We start from the raw sequence: 21,712 nt of genomic DNA on the forward strand, positions 1-21,712 counted from the left end.
CGATCTGTGAGTGTTTTTATACAACACGTTGTATTTAAACGTCGTTCAATGACGCTTTTGGAAATATTAAAAGAATAGAAAATGAAGACTAAATTACAGAAACCCTGGATTTAATCTAACTTTAGAAGGAATTCTAATCCTTTACATTAAACGTTAACGCGCAAGGAAATATTACAATATAACATTTATTTTTACTTTTAGAGGACCTAGGGTTTCCATGATTATTCGTTTCATTTTCCGATATAAATAATTACATCTTTTTAAAAAAAATATTAGCTTCTGCAGTCAAGAGACTGTGGCGCGTTAATATTTTCGTTATAAAAGTGATGACATGATGGTGATTATTGTTTGGAGGTACGTAATGGCCCTCTGGAATTTCCTCGACGTTGATTTTATAAACTGCGCTGCAAATGAGAATAATCTCTATTATTTTGTTTTGGCTACTTCCATTCTAAAAGGACGAGGCACATCCATTGCAAAAAAAAGTTGACGGAAATAGTTTTACGGCCGCTAACGACGTCAGAGATTTTAAACCGAAAAAAAAACAGTGAAGAATGCCAGTCCTGTACTACAGACAATATGGCTTACTACAAACATATTTTATAGCAACGTCAATAATAAACTTTAACTCTATGAAAAGGATTTTTATTATACAAGTCGGCAAACAGTCAATTCACTTTATGTTAAATGATCACCATTCTCCTTCTCCTCCTTCATCTCCTCGACCATTAGACTCACAACAGGACAATCACGATTGGGCTGACAATCTTATAGGAAGTGTTAATTAAGGCGGCATAGTTGTACTGCATGCGCGGGACGGTAGCGCTCTGAAGTCCTGGGCTCGAATCCCGGGTCGGGCAAATTGAGATTTGGATTTTTTTTGCTCAGTATCGGCCCGAAGTCTGGAATTTGTGCCCGATATGGCGATAGGCTCGCCTCCTCTCATATCATGGGATGAAACACACTTGGCGAAAATTCATTCACATTGTAGACTAACCGCCATTTTCAATAAATGATCGCAATCCCACTTTTTTATCTATCCCAAGAACTTACCAATCAGAACAAATATTTTTATTGGTTCACAAATGACTTAATTTAATTAGTTCATTTTCGACATCGGTTCAAAGATAAAGATTGTGATCGTTTATTGAAAACGGCCGTCAAGTGTGACTACCACTTTAATTAAAAGTTCATATTCCACAAAGAAACAAGTGCAAAGCAAAACAATTTTAAAACGCGCTAGCGTAGTGGCGCAATTTCAAACTCAACATAATGTCGCTTTAGCAGATTTTCTTGTATAATGTGCAAGAATCTAGCGTGAAATACGTTTCTTGAATATCAGATTGTGGCTAACGTAATAGCGTCTTCATAGACCCTGTATGCAATTACCATTTAGCTTACTGTTGCATACGTTGCATTTTTAATTAATTGTACAAGATAAGTAATATTTACGATGTCGCATAGTAGGTTTAAAAATGAGATATCGAGCTTGTAACAATCTTGTTACTTCTATAAAGGGGCAAGATTAGAAACAATAATAAAGAGATAGGAAGAACGCCTCTAACTCTAAATACATTTATGTAAGGAAAGAACGGTAACGATTTTTTTCGGGGAAAGTAAAATTCTTTATTCTAATAGCGAGAGTATCTAATATGTATTTGACCAACATCCTAGTCCCCTCCATGAAGGCTGGAAAGTTTTCGAAACACCGGGAGAAAACTGTAATATAAAAAACCGTGATAAAATGCGAAAATTTGTTTTATGTCAATATAAACATAAGAAACCACCTTGCATTACTTTACTCCTCAAAGGATTAAGAAATTCCCTTTAAATTAGGTTAAGTCATTATAATCTTCTAACAGGCTTTTTACCTTAGCATATAATATTATTTTGATGAAACTATACATTATATTGAAGAGAAATATTAAAAATCATATAAATATTGACTTCATAACATTTTTTAAAATTATTATACGTTTTTGAATTTAGCGGCGATAGCCTAGTTGGGTGTGGAACGGTCTGCCAAGACGAATGTCCGCAGGTTCAAATCCCAAGGGCACACACCTCTGACTTTTCTAAAAAATCACGTGTGTATTCTTTGTGAATTTATCGTTCGCTTTAACGGTGAAGGAAAACATCGTGAGAAAACCTGCACATCCGAGAAGTACTCTATAGGAATTTCGAAGGTGTGTGAAGTCTACCAGTCCGCACTAGGCCAGCGTGGTGGACTTAAGGCCTAATCCCTCTCAGTAGTAGAGGAGGCCCGTGCTCAGCAGTAGGCAAGTATATAATACAGGGCTGATATTATTATTATTATTATTATTTTGAATTTGCTTTTTTATGATGTAATTTTTGGATTAAAGGTCTAAAAACATTACTTTTTGCAATATTGTAGTAATGTAAAACCCTCAATATACGAAATGCAAATACCTACTCCCATATTAAATAGGTTTTAAAACGATACGAGGGTAATTCTTTAAATCCATCTGTATTTAAATGATTCATATGACAGACGTGGAATAGAGGTGGAATCGCGGGTAAAACCTATTACCAAAGTAAATAAATTCCAGATCTACTGAATAATTACCCTATTAGATTCCCGCACTGCCATCCCTACGCGACCGGAACAAGCTTAATGAAGCGAATAAAGAGGGTTGAATACTTTATACCACTCTACTAGAGGATTTTGTTGAAAAAATACCCAAACGACTAACGAGAGATATTTTTATTTGAATTATGTATTAGGGTTACTGGGGTTCTAATGTTACAGTTCTTTAATCTTTAATGTACTGAATGCTAGACACACTAGGCTGTAAATATATTAGGCTTATTTTGGTTTATCGCACCTACCGTAATGCCGAACATTTGAATAAATAGTAAAAATAGGCGGCATTACCTAGGTTTTGTGGATTTTTAAAAATACATACACACACAGTTCCGCTTTTTATCCCCGAAGGGGTAGGGAGAGGCGCACTGCAATAACGCAACGCACAACTGGTGTACACAATTTGCGCCATGCGTATTCTGTCCCATTACGTGATCCGAGCCTGTTACTATAGCGGGCACAAATTCTAAGCTCCGGATTGATTAGTTTCAAAGTGACTACCCAATATCACTTTGCCCGCCCCGGGGATCGAACCCAATACCTCAGCACTGCAGTAGTACCGTAATACAACTACGCCACCGAGGCAGTCGTTTTCTTCTTTTTTACAAAACATGATTCTAAATAGTAGTTTTTTATATTGATTAAGGCTCAATCTAGCACCTCATCAGGTGCATCATCGCCTCTTATAAGCATCCATCCAATACTAACGGAAAGTTGATGGGTGAACACCGGATAAAATTGGATAAGGTTTTTTTTTGTTAACCTACTGTGCTTGTAAACGGAATCGTAAATTGAAATTTATTATATAGTAATGCAATTATAGGCGACATTGATAAACTTAATTAGCAGCGCCTGTTATAAATTCGATAGAGAACGCAAAGCGTTACATCGTTTGGCAGTAGCTGTGAATTAAGTCGAATGCGTATTGGCTGATAATTCGAATCCGTTTTCATTGAACTTGGTCAAAGCGACACTAGGAAGCCTCATCAGCCCCGGATCTAGGGGGGGGGGCAAGCCAGGGCCCGTGCCCCGGGCGGCGAATTTAGAGGACGGCAAATTCAAACTTGGCAGACGAATACACATCTCATCATTAACGCAACTTTGACTACTGAGACATCCAGTATATAACACACATAAATTATTTCCCGTGGGGCGCGAAATGATGATGATGATGATGATGACAAAAGTAAAAATATAGGTGGTTGGGGGCGACATTATCCAGATATTGCCCCGCCTTCAAAAAATTCAAGATCCGGGGCTGAGCTTCATTTGAAATTAAGAATGGCATTATTACCTTCTACTTATACAATGTGTGAATTATTAAGTTTGTAGATAAGTGTGTCGCGTTCCGGGATCAGCCTGTGTATATCCGCTTCCAGCAGGCCGGCATGATTGCATCAACTACCGAGGGGTAATCATCTTTCGTTAGTAGACATTCAATAGGGTACCGGACTCATTTTTGTTCTTTACTATTATCAAATACTTATTTACGCTGTATAAGTTATACCACAAAAGGAATTATCAAAATCCGGTAAAAAATCAACAAGTTTTAAGTCTTTGAATGTCAGTGAAAGGTGTAATTAACAAGAAACAGAAAAGAGACGAAATGCCCACATTTGATGTCATCGGGAATTACGACGCGTGCAAAAGAAAGAGATGAAGTGATATCCCTACAACGCGTACACTTCTGCACGTTACAATATTTGAAATATGAATTACTAGCCCACTTTTTAAGAAAAAATTATGCAGTTTTCGCAGGAGTGCTTTTTTTCGTATTATTAACCATTACATATAGAATAATGAACAAAATCAAACATAGGCCGGTTCCCTATTGGACCCCACTCTACTTACCATCAGGTGCAGTGGAATCACTTTGCCGTAGCCGTATATTAAGTAATTTTAGACTATGATTTCAAAAAGAATATTTTTTTATTTCATGTTTTTCAGTTCTTTTACTTATTTTCGTAATCGGGTTTTAGATTATTTATTTTTTTATAAATATATACACAAGGACGAGCCGAGCAAGCACTCATCTGTTGATAAACAATACGAACGCCAAATAAGAGTTACCACCAACCACAACTCAAATCACTTAGCATTTACTCTCAACTCACTAAATCTGATGCCATCTTTACAGGTACCAGTCACAATTTTGACGGTCCATAAGAGGACACCAGAAGTTAAATCATTTAAATATCTGGGTCATCTGTTCACCACCGGCTTAAAGCGAAGCAGATATAAAACGTTTACTTTGAGCTGTTTGTGACAACATGGCCGCTCGTGATATGTTTCTAAGCTCGCATGAAGTTAAAATTGCCCTTTTTCGAGCTCACTACACTTTATATTACATCATCGGGTTAAAAGCGATATTTGCTCAACTTTCATATAATGTTTTACAGGTGTAACATATTCGGTTTCTAAAGAGCCTTCGTTGAACTACCAATGCTTCTAGAATGTTCACTGAAGCTCGTGTTCAGCTTCAACGTGAGCGTTAGTAAATGATGTGTGTCATCTGCTGAGCAAGCGAGTCCCAATACCGTCGTTTTACTGGTCCACTCGCCTCATTCCATGTGAATAATTGTCTTAGGTTTCATGTGGTTGTTTTCCAGCAGTAAAAGAGATGGGGATTTTATTTTTCATCTGATCATCAACTTATACTAAACTTCTGGATAATTCCTATCGTTTAAAATAATTTAAAAGGTATTTTTTTTTGTTTATTTTCACATTCACAATGAAATCTTCGACACTTAGCAATAATTTGACTCGGTTCTAAGTTTCATGTTATTACAGAAAAAAGAACTTTGTTTTAAAAACGCTTGCTTTTTACAACTCAATTATAACTATATTGTCTCTATCTATTAGCAACAGACTCTGAACCAAAGATTCCTCGGCTCATTTCGTAGATTTAACATTTGTGTGAGTCTTATAAAGGCGATGCCTTTAGCAAAAGGAGTTATCTGTATTAAATTTATAATATATATTATAAAAAGAAAAAAATGACATATTCTTAGAATATTTTATCGTTATTTTGGCCATTCCAAATTTATTGTAGAGTGGATATTGTTTCATTAATTTCATAATGAAAATTGCACTACAATTGTTGTTTCTGTACATCTCCTCCTAAAGTAAACATCATTTGAATTTATATGCAACACTATTAGATAGACAATTTAATAAGAAACAATTTAGAAGTGTTTTTTTTTAAAAAAAGACCTTTTAACCTGTGAATTATTCGTAAATCATTGCATATTCCCGCCCGTGACTTGTGCGTCGTAAATGTTTGGAACAAATGCTCAAGGCCAAGCGAAGTCTGCTCAAGGTAGGACCTTAACGGTTTGTCACGGTCTAGGCCTTTCAAGAAAGGGTTAATCACAGGCGTCTCGACGCTAAACTACACTATATCCTTTCCGTAAAATATGTGGTAAATAAGCACGTTACACCAACTGTATGTCGGAACCAGGGTACGAAGGTAATGATGGAATGCTAAGTATATAACTTTTCAGTATTCTGACAATGTTTATTTGTTTTGTTTATAAAGTTCACTATCGTCCGTCATGACTACATATACTAACTTTAATATCCTTTACTTTTACCCTTAGCAGGAATTAACGAGTTATAGTTATAGTATTCGTATCGCCCAAAGGCATTAAACAGTACAGTTAGTTATAGATTGGACCTCAGGACATGATTTGTACTTCAAAAGTTATAACCAATTAATAATAACTAATAAGTCATTGTCTTATTTGAAATGTTCGTATGACAAGATGTCACAGCATCCCAAGATATTAATAAAAAAATAACAAATTTGAAGAAAATATACTAATATGCACATAACAAACACTTTACGGCAAAAATATGACGTATTTGACATTGGTGTTTAGCTATTTCACGGTAGATTCAGTAAAAATCGCATGAGCTCAAAATTTTTGTATGACAATCTTCCCAATGTCCGCGCTATATAACTTTAGAACTCTGCTATCGAGTATGTTAACGTTTAAATAATTTTCTTTAGTTGACGATAATATAGGTGAAAAAAATCTATTTCTAATTCCCATACATTATCATTGTTACACGATTTGCTATTCGAAGCTCGAATTACAATTTTACACGCCACGCCAAATGTTTATGCTGCCATATTTTAGCTCCAAATACCCTCACAGGGCGCTATTCAAATTTTCATACAAAAATTTACTTAAAAGAAACTATAACCTAATATACACTAGCCGTAAAGGTGCTAGGGGTACTGTTTTCCAAGCCTCGTTTTCGTTTTATTCACAACCAGTTTTGTAAAATTTTGGCGGTTCTAATTTAGTAGTTTTTCCATTATTGGTTTGTACGCTAGGTTTCTTCCAATGGCCCGAGATTTAACGGTTAAAAGAACACAAAATATCTCATAAATACTATTGATCGTGGCTTTGCTAGCGTAAACCCCTTTTCCGCTACAATGTTCCTAAATCACTATAACGATCCATATCGCAATCTCAGTACCACTTACAATTTAAATTGAATTATTTCCCACAAAAGCTAAGGAAATTACTGGATGAAAAAAGTTCTATTCTACTTGCTATCCAAGACATGATCTATCCGAATGCTAAATTTCATCTTAATCCGTTCTGTGGTTTCTGGGTTTACCTCTGACAAACATCCAAAAAATTTCACTAAGTTCCCATTTATAATAACATTAGTAAGAGGTATGCCAAGAGTAGATTCCTTGAATATCAACATACTTTGAAATCAAAGTGATTAACAATTGTTTAACAATTGCAGCACATATAATGTATTAAGCATCAAAATAAGCCATTTGAGTCAAAGTACGTTCTACCCAAAAGTACAAGCACGCTTTTGATCTAAGTGCAATTTACTTCATTGCTGCAACACTTAACACCTTACGAGACCGCGATATTTAACAAGGGACGTTTTGGAAGCCATTTTCACTTCATTACATTTCAAAGAACAAGAGCACAAAGGCAAATAGTGCTTTGTATTTATATTGACATTTTAACAAACAATTCACGGTGTTTGCTTTTAAATAAGAATTAACTGGATAAAGGAAATGTACAAACATTGGCCTGAATGAACAAGACTTTTTGCCATGATATATCAGATCGTCAAGGTAACCAATTCATTCTTTTTAATTAATTAAATGAACGGACGAACAAGACGAACGCCTTATTGTAAGCGAAGCGACCGTCCATAAAGTAACAAAACCTCTCACTACCCAGAACTTTGCATTGTAAAGCACTGCTTGCCACTGTTCTACATTGATCATTCTGAGATATTAGATGTTCAGCCTTCATTTACATGGAATACAATATCCATCAAACTAGAACTATTCGAGACAAAAATAATGGTATTGAACAAATCTTAGTTTGTAAACTTCATGGCTTATTTATAATTATTAACTTCAGTAATGATAATACTTTTTGTAAGTAGCGATCTCTCCGTATAGACGGTTATTATATGTTTACCCATTGGCATTTGTACGGTAAATAACTAGGGCAATACCGAATATTTTAACACTTTCGATGCCTCTGCCCGCATCACTCCACAAGTATTGGAAAATTCCATGTAATTTAATACTATATTCATATGATATTATCACCAACGACCCCAAGAATTTCGATTCTACCCCGTATTTTTATGCCACGTCACCGATCGTTTTTTTAACCAAACGAAAAAGGAGATAAATAAGAACATGGGCAAGAACAAGGGCGGTGGTTAACTGTGATAAAAAAATCTCTTAAAAAACGTGCCTATGGCTTCAGAATATATCTGTGTGCCCTCTCGATAAACTCCGGGTGTATACATATTGTACATTGGCGTTAACAACAATAGGAAGAAACAACAAACTTTTCCGATGATATTGTTATAAAATTTTGTGCCAAGAAAGACAGGACTTGCCAAAATATTGTGAATAGAACTGTACCCATGATTTATTTAAAACCTACCGAGTAAAAAGGAGTAAATAAACTCACTGGGGGAGAAATCGAAGTTTACATTGTGAGCGTTACTCTGATAGAAAGTAATTTACTTAGAATTATTTAATTAAAAATGAAGCTTCAGTTAACAGATCGTTCGGTTTATCTGTGTAGCAAATTTAACCTAAGTTTCTATTTTTTTCACCCGGTGTTCTATTCACCACCATTAATAGTACTCTAGTTTATTAGTTAGAGAATTAATACAATAAGTGCAACGTGTAAACGTTATCTATAATACTAATAATTTTAATGCTAACGTAACTCCGTTACATTTTCACAAATAAAATCCCGTACCAATTACGGTGTTCGAAATTAAAATACGGCTGAGTAAAGAAATAAGATACTTTTTATGTGAGAAAATAAAAGCTGGTCCGCGTGATTGAGCATGAGCATGATTCCTCGAACCTCCAATATCTGTTGCCATAAATACACGAAATAAATTTTACGCAAAATAAACAAGTGAAATTAAAAATATTTTTAACCATTTTAAAATGCTCCTGTTTGAAATTTCTTTCTAAAAAGATATACCTAAATGTGTTAGAATCGGTTTAGGTAACTTCGATAAGGTTTTTCAACAAGATTCTAAGAGTTCTATGGACCATAGAGCACCGCCAGGGGCTCGAGTTCGATGCAGAGTCAGTAGCTTTTGGTAGTAAAAATATTAATGTAATCTGCACAAAAAAGTCGCCGAAAAACGTTTCGCCCAGGGCGCTCGGAGTGGCTAAGGCCATCCCTGTTCCTGCCTCCAAACTTCTAACATAAAATCGAATGACATTCTGGCAGGTTTATTAATATTTTATATAATGTAGGGGTATGGTTTAACTAGGTTCATTCGCCTTTGCATCGTAACATAGAGACCTTGTAGCTAAAATACCAGTATCTACGTTAACGAAAATCTTATTATTTTAGTACCATTAGGTAAATCGGGTTAATTTTATGAAATTTCATTAGAGGTAGTTTGGTGTTATATTAAACATCTATCTAGTTTGGTACAGTCTACTTATCTACATAATAGATAATAATAATATTATAAGTACTTGTTAAATAAAATCATTTACAAATACAGCTGGTTTCGACTATTACCGTTCTATACCTACACTAGTCAACAAGTAAAAAAGAAACATTTACCAATTAAAAGTTGGTATTCGTTGATTAAGTAATGTATGAGAAGATGTAAGCGAAATTTAATTCCGCAGACTCTGTAATTAAAATTTTATAGTGTGTCATAAGTTGTCTATGAAAATAGGGTTGATTTGAACTATGAACCGAGGTTAAGTGTTGTTTAATGTAGATAATTTGATGCCGCCTTATGTTGCGTGGGTTCGACGCAAAAGTTTGAATCTATTGTAATGAAGTTTCAAATAGATTTTACGACCAGCCGCCGACCCGGGAGCGATCTAGTTTGAATTCTCATCGGTAAGCACTAGGCACTAGACACGCGCTTCTACACGATTCAGAAGAGGTATTAGTTCGTGCAATACGAACCCACATAATGTTATATGGAACTTATCGGTTAGTTTCTGCGATTGTTTGTATGGCAATATAGATATACAAACTACTGTAGCCATTCTAAAAAAAAAACATTATAAAATTTTATCCAAATCCATTTAGAGATTACATCATTCACTTCTGAAAATCACCCAAACAGACGTAGGTAGTGCTGGTAGAAATAATACGTTTTTAACACACAAAAAAGTAATGATAAAGCCGGAGAAGCATCAAGCAGAAGATGGTAAATATAATTCCACCGAACACACTCATATTTTCTATCTTTGACTTATAGCTATTACGTTAAGCTAATATTTATGACACATTTGGTCAAAGCTAATAGTTTAAATCCCACCCTACTGTATACAAACAAAATTGGGCCATAGTTGCGATAATAACACAATGAAAGCGAGAGTTACGTCCAGCTATCAAACCAAACCACAACTGGGGCCTTATTCTCTATCCCGCACGTTATTTTGACAGTGTGTAACAAGCACGTAACACAACGCATCGTGTTTAGGACTATAGAAATTTGGCTTACAGAATACCATTCCACGCACATTTCTCAAAGATAACATGACACGGCCGCGTTACGCGTTTACACTATCATACAGAATAAGGGCCCTGGCGATTTATCGCTATTTATTCATTACGTGTAACATTTTTGTTTTCCATTGAGATCCCGCTCATATTAATATAGAAGACCTGCTTCTTTCAACGGAAACAAGATGGTAGACGGGAAAGTTGATTATGAATGATAAATAGGACTTGTTTGGTCAGATGAACATTTTTAAAGTAAAATATTAAGAAATCATTATAAAATATTAAGTTATTACTATAGCTTTTACGGAATTCTGTTTATGAAAAATATTTTAAAAAAGAACCGTAAGTCCTTTTTTCTCGGTTGCTTCCGTCGTCCCAAATGTCATCAAGTCAGTTAAGTGGTTTAGAAGTGAAAGTATAATAAACAGACAGACGCAGTTACTTTCGCAATTATAATATATTTATTATATTATAATGGATATAAATAAGGTCAAGTACCTAAGGATCACACTAATACAATAGTGTACGAACAGTCACCTCGAACATGACCTCTTCTTGAACAAGACGAAACTGTAAAATGTATAAGTTATATTATAGTTAAAGTAAAGTTTATAGTTTGTATATCTTTGCGCAATTTTGTTGGACTTTCTTATTAGAAGAGGTAGTCCTCGTAAGAATATTTCAATAGTGTTTAATGAATAAATTAATCTATACATTAAATTATAATTTATTAATGAAATAATGCTCCTTGCCGAATTTTCGGCCACGGCGGCCAATCTCAACAGCGATATCCGCCAGGCACGCAGGAGATATTATAGTGCCCAAGTGTGGGCGCAATACACTGGTACACTCTGTGTTCCTTCACTCTGATAGTCCGATGAGACGGCAATCCGACATGACCGGAGAGGGGATCAGGCGCAGGACCAACGGCTTTACGAGTTTTCTGAGGCACAGGGGTGTTACATCGCCAACTTCCTGACTCCAAGCTGCGCCTGAGTAATATTTTTAAGTTGGAAAAACCCAGTCACAATTATTTTGGCCTGACCCAGGATTCGAACCCAGGACCTCAGCGCAGTAGTCGTACTCGTACCATGTACAATAAAATTATAACTACGCCACCAAGGCAGTCGAATCATGAAATAGTCAGCCTAGGTGCCATCTAAATCTATATGTATTATTTATGTAAAATAGAAGTGCTTATCAACAATTGTGTCTTCAAAACTAAGTCAAAACTGTTTCCTGACTAGGTTGTCTGTATGTTTGCCAGGCTTTATAATCTCTTAAACTAATTAGCTAGTTTTGTCGGAAGTAGCAAAGGGCTTCTCAGAGTAAAATAATCGAAGGTAATATTATAATTAATACTTACAACTAGATATAATATTTTCTCAAAAGAGCATTGATTGTCTTAAATTGTTCAACAGTAATGAAATAAATGAGTTAATGAAAGTGGGTAATAAAGGTAAATGAAATGGAGGTACGGTGAGAAATTGTAATCAAATTATATTTTAGAAATAAGATCAGTACCCACCGTCGTGGACTTTGTAATATAGATTCGTTAATGGAATTCTGTAACACATTTATAACGAAGATAATTTTCAGTTAAGATTATAATAGTTCAGTGAAATAAAATCACCATTATTTCTTTGTACAAGATTCAGAATAGATGATCAGATGCTGTCTGACCTCAATTTCTTAAATATAAAATCATAATTTTCCTCTTATTACGCTAATATGGTAACGGTGGCGTTACCGCATATTGTACAATGAATTAGGATTTGTTTTTACGACTGTCTTTTTTACTTCAATCCCTTCTAGGAGATCAGTCAAAGGTTACTTATGTTTAAAAATCTCATAATTATTTTTCCTGACCTGGACGAGGACCCACAGCTACCTTAGGGGTCGTTCAAGTATTACATAACGCAATTTGGAGGAGAGGGGCGGTCTTGTAAAACGTTACGATGGGTTACAGGGGCGGGAGGGGTCTTTCGTACAAAGCGTTATGTAACATCGTTTTTTTATTTTAAAACAATAAAAAAGGTATGTTGCGTAAAATAATTGTGTATATTAAAAAAAAATTACTTCAGAGTTACATGACTTGTGGAGAGGGTGGGGGCGGGGGCGTACAGAAAAATGTTACGGCGCGTTACATTGGGTCAAAATTCTTCGAAAATTGCGTTACGTAATACTTGAACGGCCTCTTACTCGCAATCATTAAACCAAGGCAGCAATGGAAAATTTCAACTGGAGCTTAATAATCGAACAAAACAAATTTATGAAATGCCGGTATACCATGTTCAGGAAATATTATTATGTATAAACCACATTTTAAAAATTTCGTTAAGACTTTGAAATATAACTATTTTAAGAATTGGGACTATAAGTACATAACGTCGGGAGAAAATTACGATATAAAACCGCGATAAAACCCGTAATAGTTTAAGTTCAACGTTTCACATTCGCGTAAACATAAGAAATCATTATTGATTAAGACTTTTCATCGTCACCATCCGCATGAAAGTCCCTGCAATAAAAGTCCTGTGGGACCATTAATTTGCCAGAATGAAAGTAACCTATGTCTATCTCTTGGGCATAAACTATTTTATTTAAATAAATGTTTTCCGCATTAATTACATACAAATACACGCCTTTATTCATTTTTCCCGAGCCGAGCTTCCAACCTGGGATCTCGTAGCGATTGTATTAACTAATAGTAAACCATAAAGGATGATTATTACTTAAGTTATAATACATAATTGTTATAAGTAGGTGTAGATAAATACTAGCCCTTTATTAGTTCATAAACAATCGCGATAAAATGATTTTAGCGCAACAACCCAACGCCGTTGTATTTGTCGTTGGCTAAGTTCTTATCAACTTTATCGCCCCAACGGTATTCAACAATCAAAAGAAATAAGATGGCGATGCGTTGCATTGTATTAATTGTTTGGATTCTACGGAGTATCTTCAAAGACTTCGAGCAGCATATTGTTATCAATACATAGCATCTATGTACGTAAGCTTATATAAATCTGTACGGCACTCTCTGTTCGGAAACGTAAATTAACTATTAGATTAAGTAAACTGTTGCTTATCTTATATCTTACAATCCCTTCAGGATGCTATGTTTTATTATTATCTCTTGGAAAGCCTCGACGTCTCATGGCTGATAACGGTATTCGATAATTATGATCATTGGTAGCACGAAATTGGCTATGTAGTTATAGTGGCCATTTTTAATTCCTATTAATAAGGCACTAATATTATTAGGCGAAAGGTTGTGAAGATGTTTCGGTATTTGTAAGCAGTAAACGCAAAAATAACTCAACATAATGAAATTTAGAACACAAATAAACAATGTCAAGAATTATGGTGTACATTTTTGTCGAAAGTACACGGTGGAACTTTATTCTGGAAAAGATTTTTCATACGGGCCGAGCTGCTATCAATCGATCTATTCAAATACGGATTATGAACACACTCTTTAAATTTTGATATTACACAGATAACTGGTTGAAAACATATCTAAACACGGGATAGTGGGTTGTGTATATTTTTTCTGGCTGAATAAGCAACAGCACCTCATTGCAATCAATAACACTAACCTTGCAGATTTGTATTCTTATCTAAATTAATTATATTGCATTTTTTTCTAAGAACACAAATACATGTATCCATCGTCTAATTCAGAACAGAAACGTTTGTTTATGTGGAATGTTACTCAGTATGTTTTTTTTCGTAGAAAACATGAACGCTCCAGCCAGTTGTTTGGGTAATAATATCTTAATTTATTATTTCAATTGAATGCTAAATCTGAGGCTAAATCGGTCTTAATAGTTTGTTTAAAATTATTCGATAATAGACATTGATGCAATTTAAGGTAATAGAAAATTAACCTTTATAATATCCGATTATTAAGCAATCGAAGTTGTCACCAATTAGGAACAAATCCCCTCTTTGTGATTTAAGTATATTAAGTGATATTCTTTTAACGATCAAGCTCCAAGAAAGTAAACCACAGCAAACATTTATAGAAAGGCTAACCAAAATATCCAGTAATTTACGTTACCCTAATACGAACATTAAGATTCTCACTGTCTAAAAATTCCTTTCGTCCGTCCCAATATCATCCCAGTTTACCTAAGAATTTATCCTTGAAAGCAACAATATAACACGATATTCTTGCTTGTGAGGATTCTCGCTTCCACTTGTTCCCTCTACAAGTTAGTTTACACATGAAGAGATTCTCGTACGCGTGTCGGCGACAATCTCCGATAAGAATACACTCGGCTCCTGTAAATAACCTAAGCGATTTATGAAAAGCAATTGACGCCTAAGAAAATCTTTTCGACTCACTGTACGTAAAACGCTCCGCAGACGCTAACATCTTGTTACCGATAAACACGAAACTATCATGGAATTAACATTTACTTAATGTTTTATTGTCTGTTAGTTTCATAACGGTGTTTGGCGACTTATAAATTGACCTCCAACCATCGATCCTTCAACTTATTATACAAATATCGTCGGTCCAGTTCTAACAGTTCAGATGTCAAAAAATACTAAGTATTAGGATTCTGTAGGACAGAAGGGGGAGGGCGTGAGACACGTAGGTTCATGAAGCTAAGCCAAAAAGAGTATAGGTATTTAACTGTAAACAAAGAACTTAAAATATTCATTTTAAACTTAACGTAAAATAACAATACATGTGACTGTATTAAGGTTAATTCATTTTCCCACCGACTGAAAGGGTCGGTTAGGTAAGTGACGAAATAAATACTTGATGTGGCGAAGGTTTCATCTGAAGGTGTAAGAAATTTTTTCATATCTATATAAAGCAAAGCAGTTTGTTTGTGCTACGCGCTAATGTCAAGTACTACAAAACCGGTTTTGTTATTTTTACTTTTTATCCCGAGAAATGATTATTCGCCGCAGCCGCAGACAAAAGGTAGTAAATTATAATATTATGCATTCTGCAGATCAAAAATATAAATAACCTTCTTAGGAGGCTCAAAATAAACTAATAATTCTTAACAGTCAGTAACGACAAAAGAAAAATCTTTATTATGTTTAACATTATCATTTATTATTCATTTCATTTTTCTAATTTCAATACTTTCCCCTTCGGGCTTTATTACTGGTAACGATTATGTTTTGTATATCTAGATTTTTTACAAGAAGATTATATTCATATATTCGCTTATATTCGCTACAAGTACGTTTTTTTTAAAGTATGAAGCCAATTTTTCTATTAATTACTGAGCCTTCTTTAAGACATTCAAATCATTCCAACAAGATTGTTTAATAAGAATGGATTGTGCATAACGAATCCCGCAGCAAAATATATTTTATCCGATTTATTCAATGTGATATAACTACCACAAAGATAACTAACACTCGTTAGTTAGTTCGGACGACTTCCAACGTGCCAAGTCACGTAATTGCAATTTTAAGTTTCGACGCCTATCATTCTCATTAATATGGACTTGAACATAATTTGTATATTAAAAGCGTATAAAGTTGAACATTTCGAATTAATATTATTTATATACTCACTAAAGTTCATAACATTCCTTAATAAAATTTCGATTTAATGAACTACACAAACAAAGCAATAGACGCTTACAATGAAATCAATTCCATACATTGTCTTAAATATAGCTGATGGTTGTAAATTAGTTGAGGTACAATGTTTCGATAATGGTCCATTGAAGCAATTACGATGGAAATGCTTTGTGGACTATAATCCTTATTGTGAACTTTCAACTTGGCATAATTATGCACAATAAGTAATATGAATTAAGTACATCTGTAATAATCTTAAGGGGCCTGTTACAGGGGCTGTAAGCAAAATTATAATCAACTAGTTTTTGCCCGCGTCTCCACCCGCGTGAAGGAGTTATCCGGGATAAAAATGCCGCTACTTATTTTCCTGGGATAGAAAGCTTATAACATTCCTAGGGTCTTGAACTATCTCCATAACAAATGTCATAAAAATCCGTTCAGTAGATGTTGAGAAAGTCTAACACATACAGACAGAAAGAAAAGGAGACTTTGTTTTACAATATTTATATTTATAATGTTCCAACATAATATAGTGTACCAAATACCTATGCATTTTGCGAATATAATATTATGTTTACTTTTCAGAATCCTAAGGACATCATATTTAACGGCAATTTTGCGGCAATATCACTAGTAGCATTCTCGCTGTGAATATGCGGTAACACAAATATGTACCTACCTATTTCTTAGCTTGCTCCCCGAGAATTCTCAAAATAACATCCCAAACAGGAACATAATGCCTGTATATGTTTCTGTTGCAAATATTTTCGGCTATGAACCAATTATAATAAGTCCATGAAAAAAACAGTCTACCACTCTCTTAGTGAAAAATAAGGTACCTACAATATGTTATATAAAAAAAATGTATTTTAATCGGTTCCGTAACCTATAAATATTATTTTGGACTATTAAAACCCAATTTTAGAATTTAAATAAATTTGTAATTAATTAAGCAGTTAATTAAATTACTAGTAGGTATTCATATGCTACTACTTCACGGGAGATAATTAATTTATCATAATCCCCCGTGAAGTCTTTCAGTGTCAGCTTTGTAGATCTGAAGGTTAAAGCTGATGAATACCTATAAAATGTTACGTTTACTAATGAAATACGGAAGTAATTCCAGTGTTTCGTTATCCGTACCAAAGAATGGAACTCTTATAATTTCTCTAGTTGTATCGATCATAACGTGTCCGTTTTAATATTTGTACTATCATGAAGCTCAAGTTTTTGTTTGAATGTACTTATCACAAGATCAATTTTTAACAATACAGAGGTGCATTATCTGTACTTAATCGATACTTAGGTATAGAATTTCATAAATATGTCCAGGAACACTGTGGATACTGTCTTCTTTGTTTAACAACAATGGAAACTATAATTAACAAAAAAAGTGCTTAGTAGAAAACTATTTTTTTACAAATATAAATTTAAATATAACAATAACAAATGTTACCTATATTTTAATCCAACTTTAGCGCAAAATCCAGAACAGACCGCAGATAAATAAGCTTCGTTGTGACTCCACGAACGTGACATAGGCAATACCCGCGTGTAATTCACGCAAAAAATATTGGACAAAACTGAAAGTAAAAAGTTGTTACCGGCAATAAATTATTTACCTACATATAACAATTTATAGTATAAAAATTTTTTCGACCTTTGTAAGGGTGAATTCTCCTTATTATTATTTTTTCGACAGTTCTAAAAGTGAGGTCTCTCTATTTAAATTAAGTATTTATATAAACATTCTACAACAATAACATTCTTGTTTCCTTGTACAAGTTGTTTAAAAAATGCTTCGTGTATTGGTAAAGAAATTTTATTATTTATAATAACAAAAGACGGCCGCATGTCTAATGTTAAGCGTTACACTTGATTACCCATAAATAGAAGGAATACCTCCCGCGACGGCGAATTACAAATCACTATAATACCTATACTTAACACATTTTAACCATCAAAACAAGCAATACTTACATTGGATACAATGTACTTCTAATCGGAACACAATGTTTGCACTTTGCAAGCTGTTGTTAGGCGGCAGAAAAATTCATACCATGATACAGTCAACCTACCCGCAAACAAAAGATCTGAATTAGTACCTCATTAAAAGTTTTATAACCGTTAAAACACCTTGTTAAAGGCATGTAATATAACAATAAAACAACTAGTTTGCGGTTCCCACCGGTTCGTGCTTTTACAGCCTGTTAAGTTAGTAATAATTTGGTTTTACTGAACTTATTAAATTAAATATTACGACTTCGTAGTACTTATGGTACTTCACTATTCTCGATTTACGTGGGCACTAAGCAAATCTAGCAGGCGGCCTGATGGCAGGTGACTACCGTTCTGATTGAAAATACTAGAAGCACAACCAAATCCGTGATTGCCTTGAAAGAATCACTCAGAAGTATCAGCATCCTTATAATTGTATATTTGGTTAAGGTGAATCGTTAATTATATTAATTTTTAACTGGAAATACTTATTTCCCTATAATAATCATATAACACTTTAAACATTATAAAACACTTGCCTTTATAATTTAAGTGTTAAAATTAATATCCTGTAAGCAATATCATTGACGTAACTAAATAAACAATGAAAATAATGCCCCATATAGGTTGTTAAATGTTTATTTTACTAGCCATTATATTTTATAGCAAAAGGTGCCAAACATTTATCGGTTACATTCGCGGAAACGGTTTAATAATTGAGTAGGTTCTTTTTGTTTTCTGTTGTCTATAGGCATTAACTTAAAAATTAATTACAGATAATATTAACTTAGGTATAACCAGAATAACTATATTGAATAAATAATATTACAGCGTTAAATGAGTAAGTAATTTAAAAAAACTTACCGTTAGCCTTTGTTTAAGACATAAAAAGAACTTTATACACTCACAGCATATAAGAAAATTTAACACATGATATTTATCGCATAAAAAGTAAAAATGTCATTAAAATTTGAAAGAAATCGGTGCGTGTTTGAGTTAGGCGGCGGGTGGGCGGCGCAGCGCGGACGTAGCTTTAGGCGGCGCCGGGAAGCACTGCGACCGAACTCGTGCCAGCCTAAGCGAACACTGAATGAAAACTGAGAATGAAAGCGCAGCCCTTTCATAGATGCGCTGAATATAAGCAATTTCAACTTCCACATGTTTGTCGAATGAAAATAAATTAACAGATCAACGCTTCCTCACTCTTCCTTTTAATAATGAGCGTGTTAACGGATCGGCTATAAGCGTAGGTGAAAATATGCAAATACCTATTAATCAGATACATTTTCTGGCTATATTATCGTAAATGTTTAAACTTGATGTTTATTATATGTTACCTGCATTTTTAGAATATAATGTAAAAATAGCTGAAAAAAAGTTGTTCTCCGTACTCGTACAATAAATTATTAACTATACTGGTTTGTTACCAACCAATTTATAAATCGCTGTAGTTCAATGGCGGAGGACCATATAACCCGATTCCTGTCGGCTTCCCTGTCATAATTTGTGTAAAATCTGATTCTCATTAGAACGGTTTCCAGGCCGCATTTATGCATACTATTATTACCTAAAGTCGCATCGGGTTCGCTTTCGGAATATTTCATCCTTCGCCACTGCTGTAGTTCTATAATTTTTTTTGATAGGTATAAAATTTTCGTATTTCGTGTTTATACCCTTTAATAATGCGATAAGGCCATTATAATTATTCTGGTATTATTTAAACAAGTCATTGTATTTAATTTGATTAATATTATAATTATTATTTATATAAATGGTCATATTTTTGGTATGAAATTATGAATATTAGGTCTTACCACAATATGCAGTAATTCAACATTTTTAACAATTACTCAGTGTATAAATTTTATTGCGTTTTAATAAATCAGCATTGCTTTCTAAATATCGTTCTTTATTTATTTGCATTTAAGTAACTTGTATAATTTTAGTTAATTTTAATCTACAATAAATTACCTTTTTGATCATTTTATTAATGCTGAAATGATTGCTGGTTCTTAGTAACCACCTTATGACTTTGTTTACAAATAAAATAATAAGTTTTTCTTAAACGCTGTTTCATCATTTAAGTAATATATTAAAGTAGTTTGATTGATCATAGATTTTTTGCTAATTCTTTTCTTTATGAAAACTACGTTGCTAGCTGGTTGGTCATCAAAGAAATGAAAATAAATCCCCTTTGTACTGAGATTTAAAGGGAATGTAATTATTTGATTACAACATAAGTTTAACGAAAAGTAAATACCTCACAGCAGTTTCATTTAACTAAAGTGGTAGAGACCCACTGTAGCTATTTTTATCTACAACATGAATGGGTTTACACTATTGGGGTAGTATACCAAAGAAGGTGCGTACATTTCGTTACATTTTTTTTCCATTGCGTGTAAATGGCAATAGGAAAAAAAATATAGTTTCGCTCGATTACACACGTAGAATGGTTCCAACGTGGCTTAATCATATGGAAAAAGTATTTATATTCATACAGCATTTAGGCAACATTGGCTATATGATAAACTGATTAGGATACTTGCCTATGTTTGTTTTGGTCAATTAATGGAGACAGCAAATGATATCAATATTATTGATAGGTACATCAGTGCAAACATTATAATTTTTTCTGTTATTTCTAATTTACTACTTCCACCAGAGTTCAATTTCGATCACTTCAACCCGGTTTGAGAAATTCTATCAGTGCTATTTCTTTTACTACCTAATTTTATATGACCTAATTTTTTGGATAAATAAAAAAATACGTGTCTATAACCCCATTATAAAACTTCATATCTATCATTAAGACTCGGTTCCAAGAACAAGTATAAAATAAAAGCTTTTAAAGTAACAGTCACATGAACAGTATGTTAGCGTTCGGAACGCATGTACCTACTCTCAATGTGCAATTACAACAAAAGCTCTCAACGAGACGTTTGTTTCGCTTTTCACTTTCTATATACAGGCGTTCCATTTCAACGGAGACGAAGACGAAAATAGTTGCTTTTTACTTCCATTTCAAATCATTATGCATTAATCCTACACCATTGTTAGAAAGAAGAAGATACAACCAGAATGGCGACCATATTTTTTTTTAAATTCCACTATTAAGAACATCTTAATTTAATTAAAACCGACTCTTATAAGAATGACGCAAATTTGAAGCTGAGTGAAGAAAATAGGTGGAAATGAAAATATTGTTGATGGATATAATATTCATAATTAATTGATTACTTGCAACATTGCAAGAATTATGGGAAATAATTTGCAGATTTACGAATAAATTCTTAAAAAAATCAGTATTATATACATACTTTAAGTATTTTTTATTACATTGTATTATTACTGTGTTGCAAATTAAAATTATATTATGTACTCTAGGATATACCTGTAGATTCATGAAACCAACAATTTTGTTGACATTAAGTAATTAATGAAATAATATCCAATATCCATATTTCAAAAAATAAATTACCAAAGGTTAATAAAAATACGGTACGGCAGCTCTCTGAGGTCCTGGCTTCGAATCCCGGGT

The 21,712-nt window shown here is 33.8% G+C and overlaps 1 protein-coding gene across 1 annotated transcript in view; it reads right to left on the reverse strand.

Moving 5' to 3' along the window:
- Positions 1–19,243, reverse strand: part of LOC115447139 (trissin receptor) — a 105,269-nt gene extending 86,026 nt beyond the window's left edge. The window contains 1 exon segment of the mRNA XM_037442049.1: positions 19,039–19,243. The gene's annotated coding sequence lies outside the window, so the exon portion shown is untranslated.
- Between the last annotated feature and the right edge of the window lie 2,469 nt (positions 19,244–21,712).

This window comes from Manduca sexta, chromosome 23, assembly GCF_014839805.1.
Source record: "Manduca sexta isolate Smith_Timp_Sample1 chromosome 23, JHU_Msex_v1.0, whole genome shotgun sequence".
Classification (NCBI taxonomy): domain Eukaryota; kingdom Metazoa; phylum Arthropoda; class Insecta; order Lepidoptera; family Sphingidae; genus Manduca; species Manduca sexta.